This window comes from Protopterus annectens, chromosome 5.part0, assembly GCF_019279795.1.
Source record: "Protopterus annectens isolate FY-2018-M chromosome 5.part0, PAN1.0, whole genome shotgun sequence".
NCBI lineage: Eukaryota > Metazoa > Chordata > Ceratodontiformes > Protopteridae > Protopterus > Protopterus annectens.
The window spans coordinates 331,529,859-331,556,533 of NC_056735.1; positions in this window are offsets into that span (position 1 = coordinate 331,529,859).

The following is a 26,675-nucleotide window of genomic DNA, read 5'->3' on the forward strand; positions in this document are numbered from 1 at the left end:
CTGGAGTGACCTGAGTGCATGTGTTATGGGGCAGATCCTAGCTCCCGATAGGCAGCTCACAGTCACCCTCTCCTTGTTTAGCCTGGTAAGCGGGACATCAGTGTGTCTGACTATAGAGTCACCTATTACTAGTGTATCAGGCATGGTGTTTGGCCTTAAGGGCTGTGATTGATTGACACACTGATTTATTGAAGTATGCGTTGTAGGTGTTTTGTTTTGAGGTGGTGGATTTTTGGATGTCTGCTTTGGGAGCCTCTGTTGTTTTGGTAAGTTTTTTATTAGAGCCTCCGAGTATGTCTTTGTGTTTTTATGTGTTTGGTTTGCAGTTGTGGTAGGTCTATGTGGGACTGGGTTTGTTGTGTATTTGGTTACCATCTCCTCCTGTCTGGTCATGCCAGCCCTGAGTTGAGAGAGTTCAGCCTCCAGTTTGGCTATATAGTTGCATCTCTCACATGTATTTGTGTTTGTTGGGAGGAGGAGAGGGTTGTCTGTGCACATGAGACAATTGTAGCATTGTCTCAAGATACCCAGATTAACCAGCTGAACTGGAGAGGATGCCAGTAATTTACCATTCGACATGCTAGAACAGTATAAGGGAGTGCTGTGCCTTTAAGGGAAGTGGATATTCACAGGGGTGGTAAGTGGATGTAGTGCTTACTTAGTATGAGAGTGCTTACTTACTAGAGAAGTTTTGAGAACAAGTGCTAATCTTATAGTAAAGCGAGTAGTCTGATTATACTAAGAGTAGAGCTTCCTTAAGGGAAAATTTGAAGAACAGACTTGGCGGAGCCAGAAGTTTAACCGGCGCTGCGCTATGTGCACAACCACGCAAAGCTGTGCAAATGCAGATTTTAAACAGGGAACTTCAAAAGAGCTAGAAATGGTCCAAAACAACCAATTGCTACAGCTCTTGTGCTGAGGTCACTTCTACAGGGACAGGTAGGCTGCTCAAGGCTCCCCACTCCCACTGGTGAGCAAAGAAACTTCCTTCTATCCAAGTAAGGTAATGGACAACACAGGAACTACACCACAGCCCAGAATACAGCAGAGCCTGTAAACTGGTCTAAACTAGTCAAGGAGAGGCAGGAAAACAAAGATTATGTTTTTTTTTTTTTTTTTGTTTTGTTTTTAGATAGAAACACACAGAAAATCCAGAAACAGTAATAAATCAGTTACACAGGCTAGCACACTTTAGTGGGCAGCCTCAACAGGTAAATTAAACAAACAAACAAACTTTCGATCAAATTTGACTAAAATGTAACTTTAAGTGCAGATATTAAATTAATGCAGCAAACAGCTAAAAAGCAGTTTAAGCTTGTTTAGGGTAAGCTAGAGAAGGTATTTCAAGTAAAAAAACAGCAAGATACTTAAATCCAGAAAGTAGTCACTTTTCTGAGTTCTCTGTAGCTAGGACCACTCTGCAGGACCACGAGGCACTTGTCTGAGTAGTATAGCCAGAAAAAAAATGCCCAGAGGTGGATTTTAAACAGGGAACTTCAAAAGAGCTAGAAATGGTCCATAACAACCAATTACTACAGCTCTTGTGCTGAGGTCACTTCCTACACGGACAGGTAGGCTGCTCAAGGCTCCCCACTCCCACTGGTGAACAAAGAAACTTCCTTCTATCCAAGTAAGGTAATGGACAACACAGGAACTACACCACAGCCCAGAATACAGCAGAGCCTGTAAACTGGTCTAAACTAGTCGAGGAGAGGCGGGAAAACAAGGATTATTTTTTTGTTTTTTTTTGTTTTTAGATAGAAACACACAGAAAATGCAGAAACAGTAATAAATCAGTTACACAGGCTAGCACACTTTAGTGGGCAGCCTCAACAGTTAAATTAAACAATTAAACAAACAAACTTTCGATCAAATTCGACTAAAATGTAACTTTAAGTGCAGATATTAAATTAATGCAGCAAACAGCTAAAAAACAGTTTAAGCTTGTTTAGGGTAAGCTAGAGAAGGTATTTCAAGTAAAAAAAAAACAGCAAGATATTTAAATCCAGAAAGTAGTCTCTTTTCTGAGTTCTCTGTAGCTAGGACCACTCTGCAGGACCACGAGGAGCTTGTCTGAGTAGAATCTCAGTTAACAGGGACAATGGCATCATGCAGCCTACTCCTGCATCTGTAATCTCTGACATGATATAGTTTCCTTGATAAGTGTAAGCAGGGTTCAGGGAGCTGACACATCTACAAGTTGTAGTGTAGGAGATGCACCTTCTACAACCCTGTGCCTGTTACAGACATTTGTCCTCATCCAGTTATGATTGCCTTGTTCCACATCCCATTGTGTTACTTACACATGATGTGTGTTACAGCAGAAGTGTGGTTCACATGGATGGGGAGCCTGTTACATGTAGTGTGCATTGTCATGGTTGCATACCTGTCTTCCCAGCATGGCCTATTTATAACACAGTCAAGGTGCAGCTGTGTCCAATAGGTATGTCCCGTACTAGTCCTTTCTTAGATGTGCAGGTGGTACACAGTAGGAGCTGACAACTCCCTGTATGGCAGCCATACACCTTCCCTCCAAAACATGAAGTGGAAAGAATGCACAATTTTGGCCTTCACACAGTCTGCATTGAGCATGTTATGTACACTGTGTATTGGGTTACTGTGGGACCTCTTTGGCTCTTACAGGTGTTAGATATGCCTGTGTACTTACATACCGCAGATGTCATTGCACTTAATGATAGCTGTGATGAGTGCCACATACAGTGTAACAATGATAGTCTGGGATTTGCATGCCATACCTTTATCTATAGGTTGTACAAAAGTGTATGAAGTCCCACTTCTTACTGGCCAGTGAAAGATGAAGGCTACATCTCTCTCTGTCCATAAGTCCCTGGCAACTGAAGGTGTTTGTCAGCCCATCCTGGGTAACTGTTGGTTCTGTGTGTGAAACATTGACAGTCCCTTATTTACAATCATCTGCAAATGTAGCCAGTCTGAGGTCACTGACAGTGGCTGTGCTTGCAGAGAAAGGAATGGCTAGGAGAGGTAATCACAGGAATGATATATATGGGTAGTCCACTGGTGACTGGGCTCATTGTAGCACTGAACTACAAAAAAAATCTTCCCGGATAATGACTGGCAGATACTTGGCTATCCAACAGCTGACATGCAAGTTTGTAAAACAACTCCACAGTGTGTCCACAATGCTTGATGGCCTAATTTTGATGAATGCATTGTCAGGCCATGGTAGGTGGGGTGAGTCATTTTTCCCTCATACATCACAGACTGTAACAGTGAATTCAGTACAAAGCTAAGGGTAGGCATGATTTGACCTGGAACAACACAAACTGCATTTGGACCAGTGTCTTCAGGTGTACTACATTGTTAGTGATCATTTCCATGATAAGTGGAAATGATAATGGCTGTAACTGTGGCACTAGTGAGACATCATGGGACACCAGTTGTCACTGCATACTACTTGCCCTTTGTGCAACTATGTACTGACTTTAATTCCGGTATGGTTTCCAAGAAGGTAGTTTACCAACATGTCTGTGTCTGTAGAGACCTTAGGCAAGCAGTGGGGGTGGTAAATTCATATATACACCCTGGGAAAGTTAGAAGGGACTGTTCACACAGTTACCCTGCAGCTGCACACCATCAAGCAGTGTGCACTGTGTTGACACAATTACCTTGTGAGGAATGCTGACAAGAGGGGGGTCCCCTGAATTGCTAGTGTCTGGCTACTACAACTGCTGGTCTCAGCACAACCACTCTTTCCCGGGATACCATGCCCGTATAGCTCACCTCACACCAAAAGCAAACCATTAGCACCAAACTCCACTTGAGGTGCGGGCTACAGCCAGTTTATTCATCCACATTGTTGTCCCACTTCCTGCAAGGCTCTGTAGCTTTGACACATCCTTTACCAGGTAGATGCCTTGAGTAGCAATCAGAGCAATCATTACAGTGTGGAGTGTATTATGTCTAGTATTTCAGAGTTCTTGGGTTTCAATAGGGTAATGTGAAGATGGTGAGTTGGAGCACAGCTGCAGTGTCACACTATGATGTACAATGCCTGGTGACATACATGTGCAAGGTTGCTCAGGTGAGCACCACAGTGGCAGTTATGCCTGTCAAGTCAGAATGTCACAGCAGTTCATGCAACCTGACCATCATCAGCTTCATGTTGCATGTCTGCATGCCATGGATCTGAGGCGTACTGAATAGGGTGGGTACCTTTATCCTGTGTATGTCAGACTGTACATTTATGTAACTAGAACACATGTCTGTGTTCCCACATCATGTCACATAACATCCAGTGTACCGTCTGGTAGCTTGACATACAGTGCAGACTAGCAAGACCAGAGAAATGACCACAGAGTTGAACAGACATCCAGATCTTCACTGTAAGGTGTGCCACCTGTACAACTGCATAAACGTGGCTGTAGCTGACAGGAGGATAAGAAGCACCTCATGACACAGCAAACTGGGAGAAATAATACAATTTCCCACTTATGTTACTCTCCCACAAGAGGTCTTCATGAACATATGCTTGTTCACATACTCATGGCTGTAACCTCATGCAAATGTGTATGGAATATAATTTCCATCAGTAACAACAATGCTCCTGGTAAGTAGCACTTCATTAGCCACACCTGATGTATGTACTCAGGGGTGATACAAATGGGCACACAGGCCTGGCCACACAGGTTTACACCTACTTTACCATACATCACCATGTATCCACAGGCTGCAGGTTGTCAAAACGTTTTCAGGTAATATAAGAATGCCATTTGGTCTTGATAAGTGTGCAAAAGCAACCTTTAAAGCAGGAAAATTGCAACAACAGGAAAACATCAGTTTTGGACAAGAATGTGATATAAAAGAACTGGAGCAAGAGGGGGTGTATAAATACTTGGGAACTGATGAAGGATTAATAATAAAACATGAGCAAATGCAAATAAAACTTAGTAAGGATTACTTCAGAACACTTAAATTAATTCTGAAAACAGCTTTGACATCTAGGAACAAAACCCAAGCTATAAAAAAATTTGCGCTTCCTGTCCTAACTTACAGTTTTGGAGTGATTGACTGGCCCCAACCCATGTTGGCTAGATTAGACAGGAAAACAAGAAAGATGCTTCATGCTCACCAAATGATGTATAAAAATCAGTGTATACCAAGATATATATTCCCCTTTCTGAAGGAGGGATGGGCCTTTTTGAAAGTGATTATATGTATAGATCTGCAATTGTGGGACTCCATACATATTTGCTGACCTCATAAGACACAAATGTAGTGAAAGTTTTGAAACATGAGGAGAATAAATCTAAGATGACTTCTCTGTTTAATTTAGCAGAAGCATATTGGCATCAAACAGGAATGGAAATCAAATCAGAAGTGGATAAAAATCAGGCACAGCAACTGAATGTGCCAAATAAACAAAAGAAATAACATAAGGTGAAGGACCAGATAAGAAGGCAAGAAATGTGAAAAAAGCATAAATATAGTTGCAAGTATATAAATCTTCTTGAAGAACCTCATGTTGATCAGGAATGAATGCAGGAATGGTTAAGGAGAGGTGAATTCAAACCAAGTGATGAAAGGTTAATATTGGCAGCCCAAGATAGTGGGCTACATACATGTTGGTTTACAAAGCCCATTGAACATGTGGGAGAAATAGACAAATGTAAGTTTTGTAAAACCAAATTAGAAACAGCCGCACACCTTGTTGCTGGAGGTGACATACTAATAGCAGAAGAACTGTGCACTGAAAGGTATAATAATGTGGCAAGACTGTTGCACTGGGGATTGTTCAAGCATTATGGAATTGAAGTAGCTAAAAAATACTGTAAACATGAGCCACGAAGCCACGAAGCATCATAGAAAATGATGACGTCTACATCACATGGAATCACCCATTGCCAACAGTTCAAAAGATAGATGCTAGAAAACCAGATATAGTGGTCCAGGAAAAGAAGACAAAAGTAGCATTGATCACTGAAATTTCTACACCCAGTGACTACAGTGTCTTGCATACAGAGAGACACAAAGTCATAAAATATCTGGATCTGCAGGCAGAAACCAAATGTGGAAGAAAGATTCTAAGACAGTTCCAATAGTAGTAGGAGCAACGGGTCTTATAAAAAAGAATCTACAACTGTATTTGGATATGTTACCAATCCATGTAACCCCATACAAACTAAAGAAGGAGTCATCACTGGGCTCATTGCAGGTGCTGCAAAGTGCACTTTTGGCTGACATCAAAGGTTGAAACAGTACTAATTTCATGAACTTTAATCATACTTTGACTTAGGAATGGGGTCCATTCCCGTCATAGTATTAGAAACCCAAAAGATTTGGAGAAATAAAAAAAAGATAAGATGGGTAGTATATCATGCTCATGTCATTAATGATGGCACTGTCACTCGATAATGCTGTGTTTATAACCTCTATGTGCTCTTCCTTCAGCATGCCAATACTTCATGGCAACAGCCATTTTCTCATGTACCATTGCAAGCACCACTGGCAATTGGACACAACACAAACTTTCCTCACAAGGAAACTTCAGGTCCCCAGTATCTGACCTATGGGATCATGTGCAATTACTGCCATTGTAGCTTGTGTCATATAGACCACTCAGACGTGATCTCTGTTTTGCATACAGGGCATTGTGTGACCATGCTGTATTGGACATGCTGCAGCTCTGTGAGTGGACTGTTACATGTATTACCTGCTGCAAGGACATAGGACCATAGGATCATAGGATCATAGGAAGTTACTAGGCTATTGGCCCTGAGGCCCTTACAAGCCTGCCCAAGAATTTAGCCTGTGTTTTGACTGTTAGCACTCGATGCACCTGTCCAGCATGGACACATGTAAAATCCCAGGGGTGTATTTTTTGTTCCCCATACAGTTATCTAGGTTGCGCTTACAATGGATTAACGAAGTACTCAGCTTTACATAGAGAGGAAGTCTATTCCACAGAAGTGGGAGTCTCTTGGACACAAATCTGTCCTGCCAACAAGTCCTATTGATGTCACAGAGCAGACTGAGGTTGCACATGCAGGTTACTCAAGTGGAGCTTGACCTGCATATATGCATTCATCCCATCAAGGTGGGGTCTCAGATTGTTGTCTATGCCAGACAGAGGCCACCTCTGAGAAGTCTGTATGAGACTGAGTAGAGGGACAGGGTTATTAGCCTATCTGTCTTGGCTAGATGTTTGAGGCCCTGGATTATACTGGTGAGAACCTCTGTGGTCCTTCCAGCTGCTGCATGTGCTATGTGAGGTACATGCCAAAAGGGGCATCATACTCAGTGATGGGTCTTATAATGGAAGAATACAGGGATGTTATGACATCCTTGTCCCTGGATGAGATAACCTTCCTTATGAGGTGGGACATATAGAAAGCTTTCTGTACATTGAAGGCAATATGACGGTCAACAGTCAGGTTGCTATCAACCTGTGTGCCCTTGTACCTCACAACTGATTGGGTGCTTAGGTCCTTGTTATTGTTGTGATAATTTATGGGGATATTACTCTCCCTAAAGGGGATGATAAGGGATTTTTTAGCATTCAGTTTGAGGCCACATTTCTGGAACCAGGAATTTGTTTGCGTGAGACCCTCTTGGAGGATGTCCACATCACTGGGGGAATTGATGACAAACTTGGTCAGCCATAGCCCAATGGTTTTGGCCTGCACCTCAAAAAACTATATCCCAAACAACTTAGGCCCCAGGCCCGATCCCTGGTGTATACCATTCATTACGGGTCTACTGTATGAGGTGGCTTTCCCTATTTTGACTACGTGGGTTCTGTCAGTGAGATAGTTTACTACCCATCTGGTAACATACAAAGTGATGCCTGGTTGAGAGACTTTATCTATTATACCCAAGTGGGGGATAGTATCAAAGGCTTTGGCTAGGTCAAGGTTGGTGGCATGCACCATCTTCCCCTTGTCCATGTCTCAAAGAAGTTGACCAAATTTAACAGGCATGACTTCCCTTGACGGAACCAAAGTGTGTGGAATCAAGTGCCTGGAGGTTGCCAATGTCCTTGTTAATAAGTTCCATGATACTTCATCCCATGGCCTTGCAGATCAGGCTAGTTAGGCTGATGGGTCTGTAATTTTCTAGATCGGTGGACACACCACCTTTGTGCAAAGGGATGACAGTGGCTGTCCTCCACTCAGCTGGGACAAAGCCGGTACTCAGTCTTTGGTTGAATAAGGCACCTAAAGATGTTGCAGGTCCCTGCCTGTGTTCATATAGGCTGCAGCCTGGGATGTTATTGGGTCCCATTACCTGGTATGTGACATTAATAATACATGCTGGTGGGGAGGTATGTGTACCACACTGTCACAAATTGTTGAAACAGATCCGCCCCTAATGGCAAACAGTGCATCTCATTGGCCCTCCACAGATGTAATCTGTATGATTGTATGATTTATGATTATATGATTGCATGGATGACTGTCATGTCACCACAGGGCTTATGTGTGTGTCCCTTGTGGACAGCGGCAATATGTGCTGATTGTGTAAATAAGGGTTAGAACATGACTAGAATTTTATGTCACCTATGTCCATTAAGCTAATACTGTACAATTGTCCTATGATCCCATACACTGAAGTAAAATGCAATAATATCTGCACACACTTGCACACACACACACACACTCACACACACACACACACACACACACACACACACACACACACACACACTCACACACACACACACACACGCACACACACACACAGAGTGAGAATAGTGCCACTTTCAATTCATATATACAGAACAATGCACAGCATAGACAGTTCAAGTTGGCTGCAATTAGATTAGAACATCTGTCTATCTAATGGTATACACTAGAGATCACAGTACTTGACACATGCACCACACCTCAAACATGCTGTTAACATCTCTTTAGGTAATGTTATGATAGATGACATCAGCAGGCCTTGTTCTGCTCAGGATTGTGTAGGCACACGTCACCTACAACAGCCAAAATACTGCAAAACCCCACCTTTGTCTAAGTCAGTGAGATGATTATATTTATTTTACAGGGGGATGCACACAAAAGCACAGCATGTGGACTGGAGTGAGATTAGAACCACTACCTCTCTAGTCATTAGATCTTACTGATCACAGCATTTACAGCATATGCCATGGTGTAAGTCTGATGTCACCATGGCAATTGGTAGTGTTAAGTTACATGACATCAGCAGGCCTTGTAGAAGAGAGGGGTTTGGAGGCCATCAGCACCTGCAAGAGCCAAAAAGTGCAGGCCCATTAAAATGTGAGATTTACATTTGTTAAGCAAGGGGTTGCATACACATACATAAATCAAGTGGATCAGAATGAGATTAAAACCCCTACCTATCTAGTGTTAGACACTACAGACCACAGTATTTACAGCACACTCCATAGATTAAGTCTGCAATTACTGTGACAATTGATAGTGTTAAGGTACATTACATCAGCAGGCCTTGTGGAAGAAAGGGTTTTGGAAACTGATAACACCTGCAAGGGTCAAAAAGTGTAGACCCATTGAAATGTGAGATTCCCATTTGGTATGCATATATACAATGCACCTACGAAAGTGGACCACCGTGATATTAGAACCCCTACCTATCTAGTGGTATGCAGTACAGACCACAATATTTACAGCACACACCACATCTTAAGTCTATTTCACATTTGACTGCAGGCAATTACTAGAGGAGTACATAAACTAGGCTTGTGTTGAACAGCGTGTGTGTGGGTAGCACAGTGACATTGCTTCTCAACTGTTCTCTGCATCTAGTAGCCTTGCAGTCAGATAACTGCTTATGCTAGCTATGTGTCTACAGTAGCCATTTTGCCCATATGTGGCTTTTTGCATTTGGATGGGCAAACCTGTGCCCTATCAATGCATGCATACACAACATGGTACATAACTCCACCTGTTCACCTGTTGTATGTGTTGTGACATCCAGCAAGCACAGGGAGCTGTAGGGAAGTGCATTATCTAATCTTGAACCCTTACATTTTATTCTTTGAGCAACATTATATATGTGTCATACTGCAGCTTTAATTACCAGTATCAGGATATGTAGGGCAATACAGACATACACAGAAATATAAACATATATCTGTAGATAACAGGGACATAATTATACATAGATGTGTGTGTGTGTGTGTGTGTGTGTGTGTGTGTGTGTGTGTGTGTGTGTGTGTGTGTGTGTGTGTGTGTATGTGTGTGATATATGTATATTTGTTATGTAGATGTATGGGTCATGACAGAAATGTATGTCTCTCTCTCTCTCTCTCTCTATATATATATATATATATATATATATATGTAGATGTATGGATCATGACAGAAATGTACGTCTCTCTCTCTCTCTCTATATATATATATATAGATATAGATATATATATATATATATATATATATATATATATATATATATATATATACATATATGTATGTATATATGTGTGGTGTGTATATATATTATATATATATATATATATATATATATATATATATATATATATATATATATATATATATATATATATATATATAGGGAAAGTGAGATACTGATAGAATATGTATACATATGTGTCTGTACTTGTAGACATATCTATATATAACAAGTTATTTTGAGTGTGGAGCATGCCCAGTGGGTGTTTTGCTAGTTATAACCTGATGCCAGCCAACACCTACCTGTACTGCAGTTCAGGATTTGTGTGTTACACATCAACTATGACATCTGTCCCTATTTCTCCACTGCTGTTCATCACTGAACTTGGCTACAACTTTCTCCAGTTGTGTAATGTAATTAATATGTCACAAAGGTTAATAATATTGCGGAACACACAAGATTGACAGTCTGTAAAAAAAAAAAAGTAATAATACCATTCATCCACAATAAGTAATTACATCTAGATTAGCACCCTGAACATCACTGCACAAATTAATTGCCCTAGTCCTTTGAGCTACAAAGGCTGCTTGACAGGCAGCAAACATTCATCACATATTCACTGCAGACATACATATATAGTTATTCTTGCACTAAGTGAGATATATAGAATCTATAATCAATTTCTTTGTTACTGGCCTGAGAGTGCCTGGCATGATACTATACAATTGTTGAGCTGAGTTACAGCAGTTTCAAGGGAACACCACTGTGTTGGGAGTGGTGAAACACCACCACTTGTCCTTCTGGAGTACATAGTAGTCTGACCATCATGTCACCCCACTGTCTAACATCTCCCTTGACAAATGTACCAGTACTCTGTTGCAGAAGGTCAGCATGAGCATTCCATGCATGGGGCCTAGTGAATGCTCCTGAAAACAAGGTAGCAGAATGGGTATTTGTAGTCCCATGTGGATGGAATTTTTGTGCGTGTAGCCCACTATATTTACTTGCATAATGTACCAGATACATACAATGCCATATCATAACAATCCTTACAAGTACTGTGCAGGATATGGACTTAACTTGCAAATGCAGCAGCTAACACAACCATAGATCAGGGCTGACTCTGTCTGATGCAAGCAGTACACCGCCAATACATGAGTAGGTAAAGGATGTGTGGGTTGCCTGCCATCATTTTTAATTTCTGTATGTGAATAACAGTAAGATGTCAATCCTTAAGGCCTTAGGTTGTCAGTGAATGTGCTATGCATTGTCTCTTAGCCAATGCCATGGCATACTGAGCATGCCTATGTTTGCCTACAGGGACATCAGCAGGGGGTTCTTCCTCGGAGTCCTCCTGTGACTGTGGCTGTTGTGACCTAGGCACTGGTGGGAGATGTGTATCCCTTCCCTTTGTTGCTCCTGCTGCAGCTGTTTCCACATAATCATATTGTGTAGCATAGCACATAGTATGAATATATGTGCACATGTGGCTGTAGAATATTGCAGGGCTCCACCAGATATATCTAGGCACTGGAATCGCAACTTCAGCAGCCCAAACTCATGCTGTATGATGTTCCTACATTGTGTGTGCACCACATTATGGCATTCTTCTGTGGGTGTGTGTGCATTTCTGATGGGTGTCATCATCCATGGATCCAGGGAGTAGCCAGCATCCCCAAGTAAGTGCCCATGTGGGATGTCCCCCCCCCTAGGAAACATGGTACAGCTGTGATGTTTACCAGATATGGGAGTCATGATAACTGTCAGGGCTGCCAGCAGACACATTCAGGATATAAAATGACCAACCGAAAAGAAAAAGCAAATAAACAAAGAAACAACAGCCAGAAACTATCAGAAACAAATGTAATAATTTTCCAGCGCTTCAGCAAAACCTTCAAGGAGTACATAAAGCAAAAACCAGCACATCAATTTAAATATACATACTTATTAATCAATTATCCATTCAACATTAAAAGAGCCCAATCAAATCAACAGCTTCCAATTGCACTCTAAATTAATTCTTGAGGGAGATAAAGTTCCAAACACAGATTCGGGATAATCTCCTGGGCATTGCACACAACCTGGCAGTTGATGGAATGGTACCCCTTGCTGTTAACATAGATTCGACTCTGCTCATTAGGTGGAGCCTTGATGTGTACATGGGTGTCAATCTATATCACTCAGTACCTCAGGGTAGTGTGCTACACAGTAGAACTCTTGCATATTGCTGGCCCTCACCTCAGGGGAGAAGAGAAAAGATATGTGCTTGCTGGCATGTGGTAGCATAGCATCCAGGAAATGGTGGAGTATCCTGTATGCAGATGCCTTTGAGACCCCCATCATATCTCCAGTTAGTCTTTGAAATGTACCTGTAGCTAGTATCCTAAGGGCTACACATACCTTTGTTTTTCCTGGGATGTCCCTTCTGTTGACTCTGGCTCTGAGTTGAAAGCAGCAGGGCTCAGTGAGCTCTTGTAATAAGTCCCCGTCCATCCTGTAGCACTCTACAATCTCCAGCTCATGTAGCTCCTGGAAGGTTACCCTGGACCTGAACACTCTTATCCTTCTCAGTGTAGGCCTATTGAGAGCAGCACCAGCAGCATTGGCTTCAGCCTCTAGTACATGCAGGTGTACTATAGCTGCAGCAGCCCTTAGCATTATCTCATCAGTTAAAATTTCCAAGTCAGTACTCCAATGCTTCAGATTACTGAGGGAAAAACAGATTGTAGAGTGAATGCATACTTTATACAGGTCTGCTGTAGATCCACCATGTGTGATTTGGCTACTTATTATGCATTTCACCTACCTAAATTGTAATTAACATCATTTAATGGCCCTACTTTTGTGTGCAGCGCCACACTATGCACTCCATCGCTCAGCATAGCTTATTCACTCCTAAAGAATCATCACTGTCACATGACTAGTCTGGAACAGATACACGTTAAGCTTTGTGCGAACATGCTCAGCTATGCATTGCACTGAGCAAACACACACACACCGGGTATTAAAAAATTCCTAAAAGTAACATGACACACCCCTCGGCTGGCATCCACATCCAGTGGTAATATCAACATGGTGTAGCAGCCTACACAGAAGGGATCCAAGGCATGGTTGCTCCTTTTACCGATTCAACAAATTCACCTCATTTGCATACATATCTGTGCTGACAGCCTGGTAACTACACAGTTCATAGCATATGACCTAGGCAACAGCACCAATGCACCATTGTACAGACTCGACCAAATGTCCTATAATACATTTCTGACAAGTATTATAAAATACTTTTTTTTTCCTTTTTTTTTTTTTTTCCAGTTAGGCATGTTTGCACACTGCAGCGTACAGTGCAAACACACATAAATCATTTTTAAAAAGTTTATTTTTACATATTTCCCTGCATTTTCAGACATCAACAATGCATTTTTCACACATCACCATATTTGTGGACTTTTATATTCCCTTCTCTCCGTGGAAACTCCTGTACATGGAAAATTTCCATGTACACTATGGACATGGACACAGGCTCTACACACATGCCTTCATGCTTGTTGGATCGCTCCACCTGGGTCATTGCATAAAAGTCACCTGCTTATGAGGTAATTTGCATTACACAGAACTTTCCTTGTTTGCGTATACTTGTACGCCGCTAAGTGGTTCTTACTCAATCTAAAACCTTTAGCACTCGTGTACACATTGCTCCTTGAAAAAAAGTCATGTACAGCTTACTGAATTCTCCCCTAGATGTCTACAAAATAAATGCCAAACAGGAGAGGCCCTAGCACTTATCCCTGTGGTACCCCACTAGTTATACTTTTATGTTGACAGATGGGTGCCAGCAACTTTCACAACTTGGGATCTATTCAATAGCCTGTTTGCAATCCAGTTGATAACATGGGGATTTACATTAAGTTTGTCTAATTTGTAAACAATACTAGCATAGTAAATAGTGTCAAAAGTTTTGACCAGATCAAGAGAAGCAGTGTTCCCTGAGTGACCAATGTCCCCTGCCTCTATAACCCTTTTCAAACAAGCTTACTAGGTTCAAAAGACAATACATATCCTTCACAAAGACAGAATGATTGGCATCTTCATAAATTAAGTTGCCTGTATCTGCACAGATGAGTTCTACAATGATACACTTCATGGCTTTGCATATAAGGTCAGTGAGGCTGATTGGACTCTGCCTGGAACTATCGAGGGGACCTTCCTTGTGTATTGGGAGTCACTGTGGCTGCTCTCCAAGCATCAAACACACACCCTGTGGATATGATGAGGCTGAATACTTTAAAAAGAGGCTCAGATAGTGAAAATCTGGCACTGATGAAAATGCAGTCTGGTGTGTTGTCTAGTCCCACAGAAGTATTATTTTTAGTTTTTGATGGATATTTTAAGATTTTTCCCATGGTGATTTCAAGGGAAAATAATATTTTACAGACATTGAAGGCAGTAATGCAGGTAGGTGTGGAAAGGTTAGCACTAAATTTGTATGCTAACAGACTGGCTATGTCCTTGGGAGAGGAATATGTGCTATCATTATAGATGAGCTCATTTACATTGCTAGACATTGTTCCTTGATTTTTTTAACATAATTGAGGAAAGATTTGGTTTTTTTTTTCCATTTGTTTCTGTACCTACCTTAAACTTGTAATGTGCTTTACATTTTCTAATACTACTTTTGAGTTCCTTGCTGGCTTGTTTCACTGTGGCCACAAGATAGGGAGATAGGAATTTCTTACAACTTTTCATCAGTATCTTTCTTTTGTTCATCATTTTCTCTCTCTCTCTCTCTCTCTCTCTCTCTCTCTCTTTTTCTTTGGGTTATACAAATAATTAATGTAGGAGTTCAACCAGAAAGATTTATTCCTGAATTTATCGTTATATTTAGGTTTGGCAGATACCGAGTTTATTATGCAGCTGTTTATGTGCTGATAGAAGTCAGAGGTGAATGCAGTAGCTCTCTCAGCTGGGTCCATCTGCAGGGGATTGTTGAAAATTATGCAGAGGTTTTCTACAAGCTGAAGTAGGTTTACCCTGAAGAAGTCCTTTAAAACAGTCCTTAAAGAAACAGCCTAATTTGGAGGTGGGGTAGTACTACTAGGCTTGACAGAGAATATGAATGATTTGTGCAGAGGCGTAGCTGGCTCAACTGGTGCTCTGTGCCAGTCTGACAAATTAACACCCACTCACTCAGCACTTCATGGATCCAATCTCAATACACAGAAATGTTTTTAAATGTTTATTACTTTGATGCAGCACATTTTCCCTTTGTTACTTGAACTGCTTCTGATCAACATTTGCTAAATGTGATGTCTGTGAACTGCAAAGTTTCCTGCACAGTAAATTTATAGAAAACTTGCTTGTCTTATATTGCACTTGTCAGATTGGTTAATCTCCTCTTTAGATTTAGTTATTTCCTCAATTTCCGTCAGCTGTTTTCATGCCAGTTACACGTACTAGAAATCCATAAGTATATCTCCTTCTAAAGTTTATTCTGGCAAGGTGTACTAAGACCTCACTGTAAAACAGTACTTTGTCAAGCTTCACCATTAAGTTCCTTTTTTGCAATTTTTCTGTTATGTCATACATCAGACAGGCATACCACCCCTTAAAGTAGGGTGCTCCTTCTGCAATATGTTTTCAAAATTTGGGCATTTTAGGCATAATCCTATTATAAACTAATTTTGCCTCCTGCAGAACACTGGTTCCAATCTTGCTGTCTCTCTTTTTTAACTTACCTGTCCATGAACTAACTCAGTTATTGTCCTGTGTGTCTGTAGTACTTTCCTGAAGTGAAGCTTCTAGATGTGGCAGTATAGCTCAAATAGCTCAAATAGTCCAGTTTATGAGTTGGTATCGAATTTCATCCTATAGTTCTGGGTTTGAGTACTTCAGTCTTCTCTAGCACAATATGTAACTCTAAGTAGGAAATTTAACCAAACAGTGCTCCCACGACACTCTTGGGAAAGGACACTTGTGCCCAGTGGACTGACCTAATTAACAAATTAGTAATAACTAAACAAATCAAAGAAATCAAACAAAGGACTCCAGAAGTGGTTTCTCTAGTAGTTCCTTCAGAAATATGAGTAATTTTTTTATATTAACAAGCCTTCCACCTATTCACCCTATAATCATACTTACCCTCTATATGTCTATCTGGCAGTAGTTTATCACCTTCAAACAGGTGAAATAATGTACCACGTGTACTCTGTTTTTAACATGGTATACATTCACAGTGAGGAGTCTGTACTTGTTAAGTTGATTATGCACATATTTACATTTTCCTACAGAGCAGCATAACTTTAAGAACTTGTCATATTCTGTTCACTTTTCTGGTTCTTCATCTTTCCTGTTATAATGCTAGGGTGTCCACCTTCTTACATATACCTGTCTGTTAAATTAGCACTTTATCACCTCTACAATAATTGTTTTCTTTCCATTTAAAGGTTAAAAATGACAAAATTCAGTATGTACCTTCCAGGAGTAGACATACTTCTCAACCTCTTAGTACAAGAAATCTGGACAAAGCCTAAAATAATGGGGGAATAAAGGCCACAAAATGGGAACAGGTTTTAAATATTGCTCTTATAAACTTAGAAAGTTCCTAGAATAACAGGATTTGTGTTACCATGTATTATCTGAAAGAAATAAAGTCTAAAAATCAAATGTATATCATTATTTAGTGACTTCAACCTTCAGTGATTTGCCAGTAAAACACAACTGTTATGAGGAAATGACCAAAAATATGAAACAGAAATCTGGGCAGTTGAGAGATATCAATAGTCAGTTTAAGATATCCATCTTTTCAAGTGTGCAAGAGTTGGAATGGTAACAGGAGAAGTCTGGAAGTATATTAGTTGTTTGATGACAGGTTGATCAAAAGCAGTACTGTCAATTATTTCACGCAAATTCATTTTGCATGAATTCTGCATTAATTGAAATTCATACTGTTCATGCTGCGGTAGCATTGTCGCCTCACAGTAAGACGTTGTCCTGTTCAATTCTCAGCTAGAGCGTCTTCTGTGTGGAGACATGCGTGAATGGGCATACCTTCGTTGAAGGTTGTGCATCATGGCCAGCAACTCGGCACGTAAAAATCTACTGCCAATCATTAGTGGACCGGAGTTCCACTGTGGCGACCCCTAACCGGGAAAAGCTGAAAGACACAGAAACTGTTCAAATGACACTGCTGTAGCATTTGCACATGTCAATAACTCTCAAGGTTAGTGTTTCGTATCAACACTTTTGTTTGGATTACATTTTGAGGTAGGACCAGGTTTAGGGCTGTGTTTTAGTTTAGAGTTAGAATTTGGATTAAGGTTAGGCTGGAATCTTAAATCATTATTTTTTCAGTTAGGGGAGCAGTTAAGGTTAGGTTTAGGTTTAGAACATGGTTAGGATTAGAGTTAAGCAGCTATAGTGCTATGCCATTTATGTGGAGGTGTGATCAGTCAGCTTTGCCTCTTATAATCGGTAAGGACAATAATTATGACTATGGCTATGTTTTGCATGTATTCACTACATTTGAATATCAGTAAAGTGCATTTCAGTTTTGGTGATTTCAGACAGTGGATTGATTAAGTAGTATTCAGCCAGGTTTACTTCAGTGAAATGACCTCGATCGCAGATATCTCAGCTGCACCATAATCTTGATTATTCAAATACAAGTCCTGACCTTTACTTTAATATACGGTCTCCCCACCACGCATGCACGCACACATGCACACACATTCTTACTCCCTCACAGGGGCACAAAAACACACAGACATACACATACACACACACACACACACACACACACACACACACACACACACACACACACACACACACACGCACACACACATGCACACACACACATCTACATACAGAAACACTTTATGGAACAATTAGATGGAGTGGCCCTGCCAAACATGCATGGCTGGAGATAGAAATGCAGTTAAATCTTCTCTTAGTAATGACTGAGCTGTTTATCCTATGGATAGTTCTGAGGACTAGAGGTTCAGTTTTCACTGACGTCATCTTTTCTGTTTTATGTCCCATTTTTACCCTCACTCCATTTCAGTTCATCAGATACACTTATCTTAGTTATACAAAGAACATTCTTCATTTTACTTTAGTACTTCTAACTGCATTTGTTACAGAATAAATGACCACTGAAAAATCTGGCTTAAAAGACAGATGACCTAATGATTTCTATTGTAATGTAACCAAATTGTTCTCACTGGTTCAGTTCACTTTGCAGTTAAAACACATTATTTTTCTGTGCAGTATATGCAACCAGCAAATAGCATATAATGAATATCTTCTATCAAGTGTAGAAATTCTTCATTTTAAGTCTTAGCGATTCATCAATATGCACTCAAAATTATTGGAGTGGAAAGTCAATCCACATAAAGTTTTATCATTATGCAAGTTTCTGTCGTCAATTGTCCTTGTATGTAAGTGAGCTTTATTATACTTTAACTGTTTTTCCGCTTAAATGGAAAAAATATGTTAAACTGCAAATTCTGCCTCCTCTTCTTAAAGCAGTGGTATTTGTTAGCTGGCAAACAACTTCATTATATAGGTTATAGATTTAATACTGCAAACACATTACAGCTATTCTGTTTGTTTATTCTCATCAGAAGCTTTCCAGTGGTTTCATCTTACAAATAACAGAAATGAGTGTCTCATAATATCAGTTATGTGTGCTATTAGTAATAAAAAGTCCCATTATAATCTTGTGATATCTTTCCTCAGGGACAATTTATGGCTTACATGTTGGGCAGATATGCATTCCAAAAGTGACAGTATACATTCTGAATGAAAAACAGATTAAAATCCATCAGAATGCTTACTTTTATGGTAGTTGACACTACCTGGGAACTTGGTGAAAGAATAAGTTATAATGAGCTATGACTATAAATGAAGCACACAAAACAAATGTATTTATTTTCAACACTCTATAATTACACAGCATGTGACTTTGAGCAACTCATTTACACAAGCCAGTGGTCCTGAGTTTCTAATGAAAATAGGTAGTTGTGGCTTTGAGTTTGCTACTTATTTCAGAAAAGAAAGCCCAGTGTCTATGTTCATGCTGAAACCACAAAGTGATCACAATATGCTTTGAGGTATGGCAGAAAATAAAAGCAAATGATGCTTGTTGCTAAGCCCTAACTTTTTGTTATGAAAAATCATATTAACAATATATACCCGCAATCTGCATGTTTGCAGAGTAACACGGACCTTTTCACCGATGTGGGTAGACATAGCTAATGGTAGACTCTGTGATCTGGGATAACTGGGCATTTCTTGGGCAAATGCTTGCATTTTATCTGTGAATCTTCCAATCATATTCTGGAGACATAGGCAAGAAGCTACTTTAAAAAGTATTATTTATCCAAGAGCTACTCAGTATAGTGTCAATCTATTCTTTTTTTTTGCTCTTGTCCTACTCAACTTTTAACTGCCTCTATACACCATACTGATATGTATGTTCCCCCTAGCTGAGAGAACTAGTGTTCATTCTTTCCCTCTGAGTGAAGATAGAGCATACTGGGAACAATCCTGTCATCTACAAGAAGGATTAATGTTTATGACTTAAGCCATAACTCTTCCTAAATATGTTAATTGTCATCCATGGGGTTTTTATATAATGAGACTTTGTGATGTACTGCCATAGTTCTGTGTGACATGATCAACTGTACTTGACCCCTTGAAGTCAAGCACCTCTTTGTGATTCCCTGGTCTACCCCAAGAATTATACCATGGAGGGTATACCCCCAAAAATAAGCCACTATCCAAAGAAATATGAGTAGGCTAAGCATAATTATTTCTCTCCTCCCCTGTGCCAATTCGAGCAGGTGCCCAAGCTTGGAATTGAACTCAGGTCATCTAAGTCATAGTCAGATCGTCATCTCTCTTTGTCAATGGATCTGGCTTACTGTTAGTTTCTCATGCATTCTGCTCAATAAATAACAGAAGCAAGTTGTTCTTGCTCAAGAGGTCAGATGACACAACTTTTGTAGGCAAGCAGAAGAGCTGAATAAACATGCAATAATGTATAATAAAGCATTTTGTCAGCCAGACTCAAATTCAACAGAGTTGTTAATTTACTAATCATGGAGGTTTTTAAGTCTCCTTCCTGTTCAGCTACTGAAGGTTAAAAACAGATGAGCTACCGTGCATACAGTGATGTCACAGCAGGCACTGTCAGACTGTCAAAACAATTTAGAGGCAGTTTTGCAAAAAAATGATTAATGAGTTTACATTTCACTGAACACTTTTCATCAAAAGCTGGCCAGCAACAGAGTTCAGAAAAAAAAACAGAATTGCTGACTGTAGGTGAAAAGTTTCTAACATTGTTTTAACTATGGCTTATATCCTCATAAGAAATATACCAGTAAGAATATCTACCTTTGAAAAATCTGCCACATTCCCCACAGGGGTATTATACATCACATCCTAACTCATTATTATTATCAGCGCCAAAACTGCCAAACCTCTGTGAAAGAAAATAGTTTTCTAACAACCCCAAGACTGGACTTTATAGACAAGTTGCATAGTGCAAAGCACATATTAATGCAGGTAGGAGCAATGTGCAGGCTATGAACAATTCTAAGATAATAAGAGCCTGGTCACTAAAGGGCAAAACATAGTGAGGTTCTCAGGAGGGGGTACAAGGGTTCCTTTTCTGAATGGAGACTAGTGGGGTCTCCCTTGATTTCCTGGCATCATTTATGGTGGCTGTTGACTGCCAGGGTGTGTGTGCTGACAACTGGATGCCCCACTCAGCAATGTGGACCACTTTCTGGAGTGGCTAGTGGAATCATGCAACTGGCAGGCCCTGCTCTTCAAACCAGTAGGGAAGCAACAAGTCTATAACATTGTCCACCCAGGTGAGTCATGCATGGTGTGTTGCCCTCTAGGACAGCCTGGTATCCAACCATGGCAGGACACTTCACTATTCCCCATCCTGGTGTTTTCTCTCATTTATCATAGGATCATAGAAAGTTACTAGGCTAATGGCCCTAGGGCCCACACAAGCCTAGCCAAGTTATACCCTTATTTTCATGATCAGCACCTATTGCCCGTGTCCAAGAGGGACACGGGTGGAACCCCCGGGGTGAATTTATAGTTAGCCATCCAGTCGTCCAGACTGCATTTGGAGAAGGCCAATGAGGTGCTCTGTTTGACATAAAGTGGGAGTCTGTTCCAAAGGTGTGGTAACCTCTGAGAGACAAATATGTCCCTCCAGCAGGTTCTATTAATGTCATATACCAGGTTAAGGTCTTTAGAGCGAGTAACCTGTGTACCACTTGACTTGCGTATATGCAGCATTTCCAGTAAAGCAGGGTCAGAGATTGCCTTATATGCAAGGCAGAGATCACCTCTGAGTAGTCCATATGAAACAAAAGTGACAGTGATTTCAGATGATCCACATAGGATGGATGCAAGAGACCTTAAATTTTCCTTGTGAGGAACCTTTGTGGTCTCTCCAATTGCTGCAGGTCCTTGGAAAGGTACATACCAAAAGGGGAGTTGAACTGAATTATTGGCCTGATGAGGGAAGAGTACAGGGAGGTTATAACTTCTTTTGTCCAGAAGTAATGCCCTTACTTATGAGATGAGCAATATAGAATACCCTTCTTATCACTGTGGAGTCATGGTGATCAAAGGTAAGATTGCTGTCAACCTGTGAGCCAAGGTCTCTCACCACAGAGTGCATACTTAGGGTGTTACTATTGATGTAGTAGTTAGCAGGAACATCGCTCTTACTGAAAGGGATGATAATACATTTTTTTGCACTGAGTTTAAGACCATGACTTTGGCACCACTCATTTGTCTGTATAAGACCCTCTTGTAGGATGCTGACATCATTTGGAGATTCTATGACTGCTCCCAGTTTGCAGTCATCAGCAAACTTTGTCAGCCACAGAGGTTTTGTTTTTGCTTGTACTTCAGAGAAATAGATTCCAAATAGTAGATGTCCCAGGACTGCTCCTTGTGGAACATCACTGGTTACAGGTCTGCTGTTGGAGGTGGATTCCACATTTTTGAATATACAGGTCCTATCAGTGAGCCAGTTAGTGACCCATCTAATGATATATGGGTTGATACCTAGCTGGGTGAGTTTGTCAATGATGCCTGGTTGGGGGATAGTGTCAAAAGCCTTGGCTAAGTCTAAGAAGGCTGTATGCACAGATTCCCCCTCATCCAGGGCCTTGGTGACTGTCTTGAAGAAGTTCACCAGGCTTAACAGGCATGATCTGTCTCTGACAAATCCAAACTGAGTAGAGTCAAGTGTTTGGAGATTATCTATATCTTTGTTGATAAAGTCCATGATGATTCACTCCATGGCTTTGCAGATAAGGCTAGTCAGGCTAATAGGTCTATAGTTCCCTGGGTCAGTGGAAAGACCATCTTTGTGCAAGGCGATAGCGGTGGCCATTTTCCATTCAGCTGGGATGAAGCCGGTGCATAGACTATGACTGAAAAGAGTGCCCAATGGTGTTGCTAATTCTTGTTGGAGCCCATGTAGGACACAGCCTGACATGTTATAAGGTGCCATAGATGCTGTGTTTTTGGCCTTAGAGAGGGAATTTATGACCTGCTCTTTAGAGATACAAGGTAGGGTACATGTGGTAGGGATGTCATGGAGTACATGTGGCAGGGACAGGGGAGTGAAGTTTTCACAGAACCTGTCAGCTAACAGGTTAGGTATGTCTTCAGAGAATAGCTACTGAAAAATACACAAAGAACTGGAGAAAAAACACTTTTATAAAACAAACAAAATACAGCAAAGATTTCAGGTATAGAAACCCTTCCTCAGTGCATTACAATTCACAAGTGAAACACATACTGAATATATAGTGGGTCAACACCACATGACCAGCAGCCCATTGGTCATATGACAAATATACAATAAAATTTAAAACATGTATTAAAAACATGTATTTAAAACATATATTAAAACATTGCTCATTTCAACTTAGTCTGTTGTAAGTATTTAAGTACAGGTTTTAAAGTAATAACATCATTAAGTCCTGGCCACCTATCTGCTTTTAACCTAATCATCCACTCATATTCCTTTAGCTCAAGTTTATTGTTAATATCACCTCCACGTGGTGTTTTTTCAACTATCTGCATAGCTCTAAAGAGAAATGTGTGTTGAATACCCTTTTCCTGTATATGCTTATATAAAGAGTTAGTGGCTACTGCCCTCCTAATTTCCGACTTATGTTCAACAATTCTATCTTTTAGTTTCCTAATAGTTTTTCCTATGTAGAATGATGAACATTGGGTGCAAGTAGCCATATAAACCACTGAGGTGGTATTACAAGATGCTTTTACATTAAAAGTATATATTCTATTAGTAGTAGGATGCTTGAACTGATGACTAGTTTGGTTAACTATATCGGAACAACAGGAACAGTTATAGCATTTAAAAGTACCAGGTTTATCACAAAATGGTGTACGAGAGAAATATAAGTCCTTATAACATAACTGTTGTTTAAGCGTTCTCATATTTCTAAAAGAAAAATAAGGTCTATCATCTAGTACTTTACTAACATCCATACAGGCCATAAGAATAAGCCAATTTTTAGGTATAACCTGTTTTATCAAATGTGTTCTTGAATTAAAAGAAGTGACAAATCTAATTTTCGTGTTAGTTTGCCTGCTCTCATTCCTAATTGTCCCTTCCGTGAAGATTGGTTTAAGTGTAGTGGCGCTCTCATTTATAGTTTTATTCTTAAGTTCAAGTAATAATTTACTATTATACCCACTGGAGGTCAGTTCCTTTATCGTAGATTCAATTTGTGCATTAAATTTATTATCCTCTGTGTTTAGTTTACTCACTCTGCCCAATTGAGATGCTACTATACTTCTAAAAACATGAGGCGCATGCATACTACTATTGTGTAAATAGCGTCTTGAATGTACTGCCTTCTGGTGTATACAAGTATCAAAGGAATCATGTATTTTATTTAATAACAGATCTAAGAAAAATATTCTTTCTTCTGAGAATTCCATTTTGAACTTTAAGAAATTAGTACTATCATTCAAATAAAGTAAAAAATGATTTAATTCAACTTCAGTACCCCTCCATATCATGAAGCAATCATCTACGAACCGTTGATAAAATACGTTATGTGCAAACCGGTTACTATCATTTAGTATAAATTTTTGTTCCCAGCTATATAAAACCAGGTTAGCATATGTGTTCGCTGTAGATGTGCCCATTGCTACACCTGACGTTTGTATGTATAGTTGTTTATCAAACAAGAATACATTATTTGTCAGCACCAGATCAAGTAGGGTGCATATATTTTCTATCTTACGTGATGTTAAAGGGGTCTCTTTAGTTAAAAATTCTCTAATACATTCTATTCCATAATCATTTGGTATTACTGTGAAGAGTGAGGCTATATCTAAGGTGACCAACAACATGTGTTCTTTCATTGTTTCCTTGGCTGATGGAGTCAACTGCCATTGTCTTAATTTTAATAAAAAATCAGTAGTATCTTTTAAAACAGTATTGCAGTTATTCAAGAATGGATATAATTGTTGCTGTAGGTAAATAGATAAAGGCTCCGTGATCCACCCCCCTCCTGACACTATTGGTCTCATTGGGGGGGTCACTTATAGATTTATGTATTTTAGGAACACCATATATACATGGTATGACAGGACAGGAAACAGTAAAAAAATTAAATAAATCTATGTTAATATCATCCTGGAGTTGTAAATCATAAATTGCCATATCGATGTTGCTAATACATTTCTTTACATCGCTATTGTTAATACTTTTAAAAGCTGTGGTATCACTAAGCAGAAGTTCCATTGAATTTATATATTTCACTTTGTCCATTATCACAATGGCATTTCCTTTATCCGCTGACTTTAAAATAATATCATTATTGTTAACTAGTGCTTTAAGAGCCCTATGTTCTGAAAGCGTTAAGTTAAAGCTTTTAGATGTTACAGAACTTTTATTTTTATATATCTCCCAAATTTCCTGCTCACACACATCATGGAAAGCAGTTAACACTGGCACATTGCTAGGTATAAATGTACTTCTCCGTTTGCATAGAGTTTCAGCATTACATGCATTACCAAATAACATTTTTAGTGTCACCGTTCTTATGAACAGTTTCAAATCAGTTAATATGTGCACGATATCATCATTAGCCGTAGGAATGAAGTTTAAGCCCTTTTGTAATAACGAGTAATGTCCTTCATTTAACGTAAAGTTAGATAGATTCAAAATACCTTGCTTTATTTGCAGAGCTGCTTGCTCAGTCCTAAAGGGCTATCGTTTTTTCTTTTCACAGGAGTTGGAGTTATGTATGCTGTCATCCTGGATTTTGATGTACTTCGTTCTACCACTGCTTCTGCTTGAGTCAGTTGAAAGCGCGCCATGCTGAGCGTTGTTTGTTGGAGTCTGCCCCGTTGTTGTACTCCATTATCCTTGTTCCCCAGTGGGCGACACCTTATGGTTGTCCTTAGTTGAGGACGCTAATTTGGATTCATGGTTTGCATTGGAGGACTTCACAAGAAGTTTTATTTGTTTGTTTAAGCTGAGGAGGAAGTGCTTCCAGTTTAGGGCTCGCTCCCTCTTACACTTAGACAGCAATTTCTTCCACTTATTTTAAAGCAAGCCTGTTAATGGCAGTTGTCCACAAGGCAGGTTTGCTCTCATTGATAAGCTTGTTTTATTCCTATCAGGGACAGCCAAGTCAATGCAGTTATATAGGTGTATGTATAAAGCATTGGTGTTGAAGCAGTAGCATTGCTGCCTCACAGCAAGAGGTTCTCCCGTTCGATTCTTGGCTGGAGTGCAGGGAGTGCCTTCTGTGTGGAGTCTGCATGTCCTTCCTGTGGTTTGGTGGGAGCTCGAAAGACATGCGTAAATGACCGTGCCTTCGCTGAAGGTTGAACATCGAGCTGGCACCTACTACTAATCATTAGTGGACCGGTGTCCCGCTGTGGCGACCCCTAACCGGGAAAAGCCGAAAGACAACAACATAAAGCATTGGTGTTGAACTCGGCATAGTTGCCCGTATCCTCTGAGGGGGGAGGTGCATTGAAGCCATTTAAACCATCCTGTAAGAGGTTATAATCTACTTTGGAGACATTTTTTAGTTTAGTTGCTGCAGGGGGGGGGGGGGGCAAGTGTGATAGTTACTTCTAATGAGACTGATTTCTGGTCAGATCTCACTAGGGAAGACCTCACAGTGGGGATGTTACAGTGGTCCTCCATATTGGTAAGCACCAGATCCAGGATGTTGGCACCCCTTATATGGGTGTCAACCAGCTGG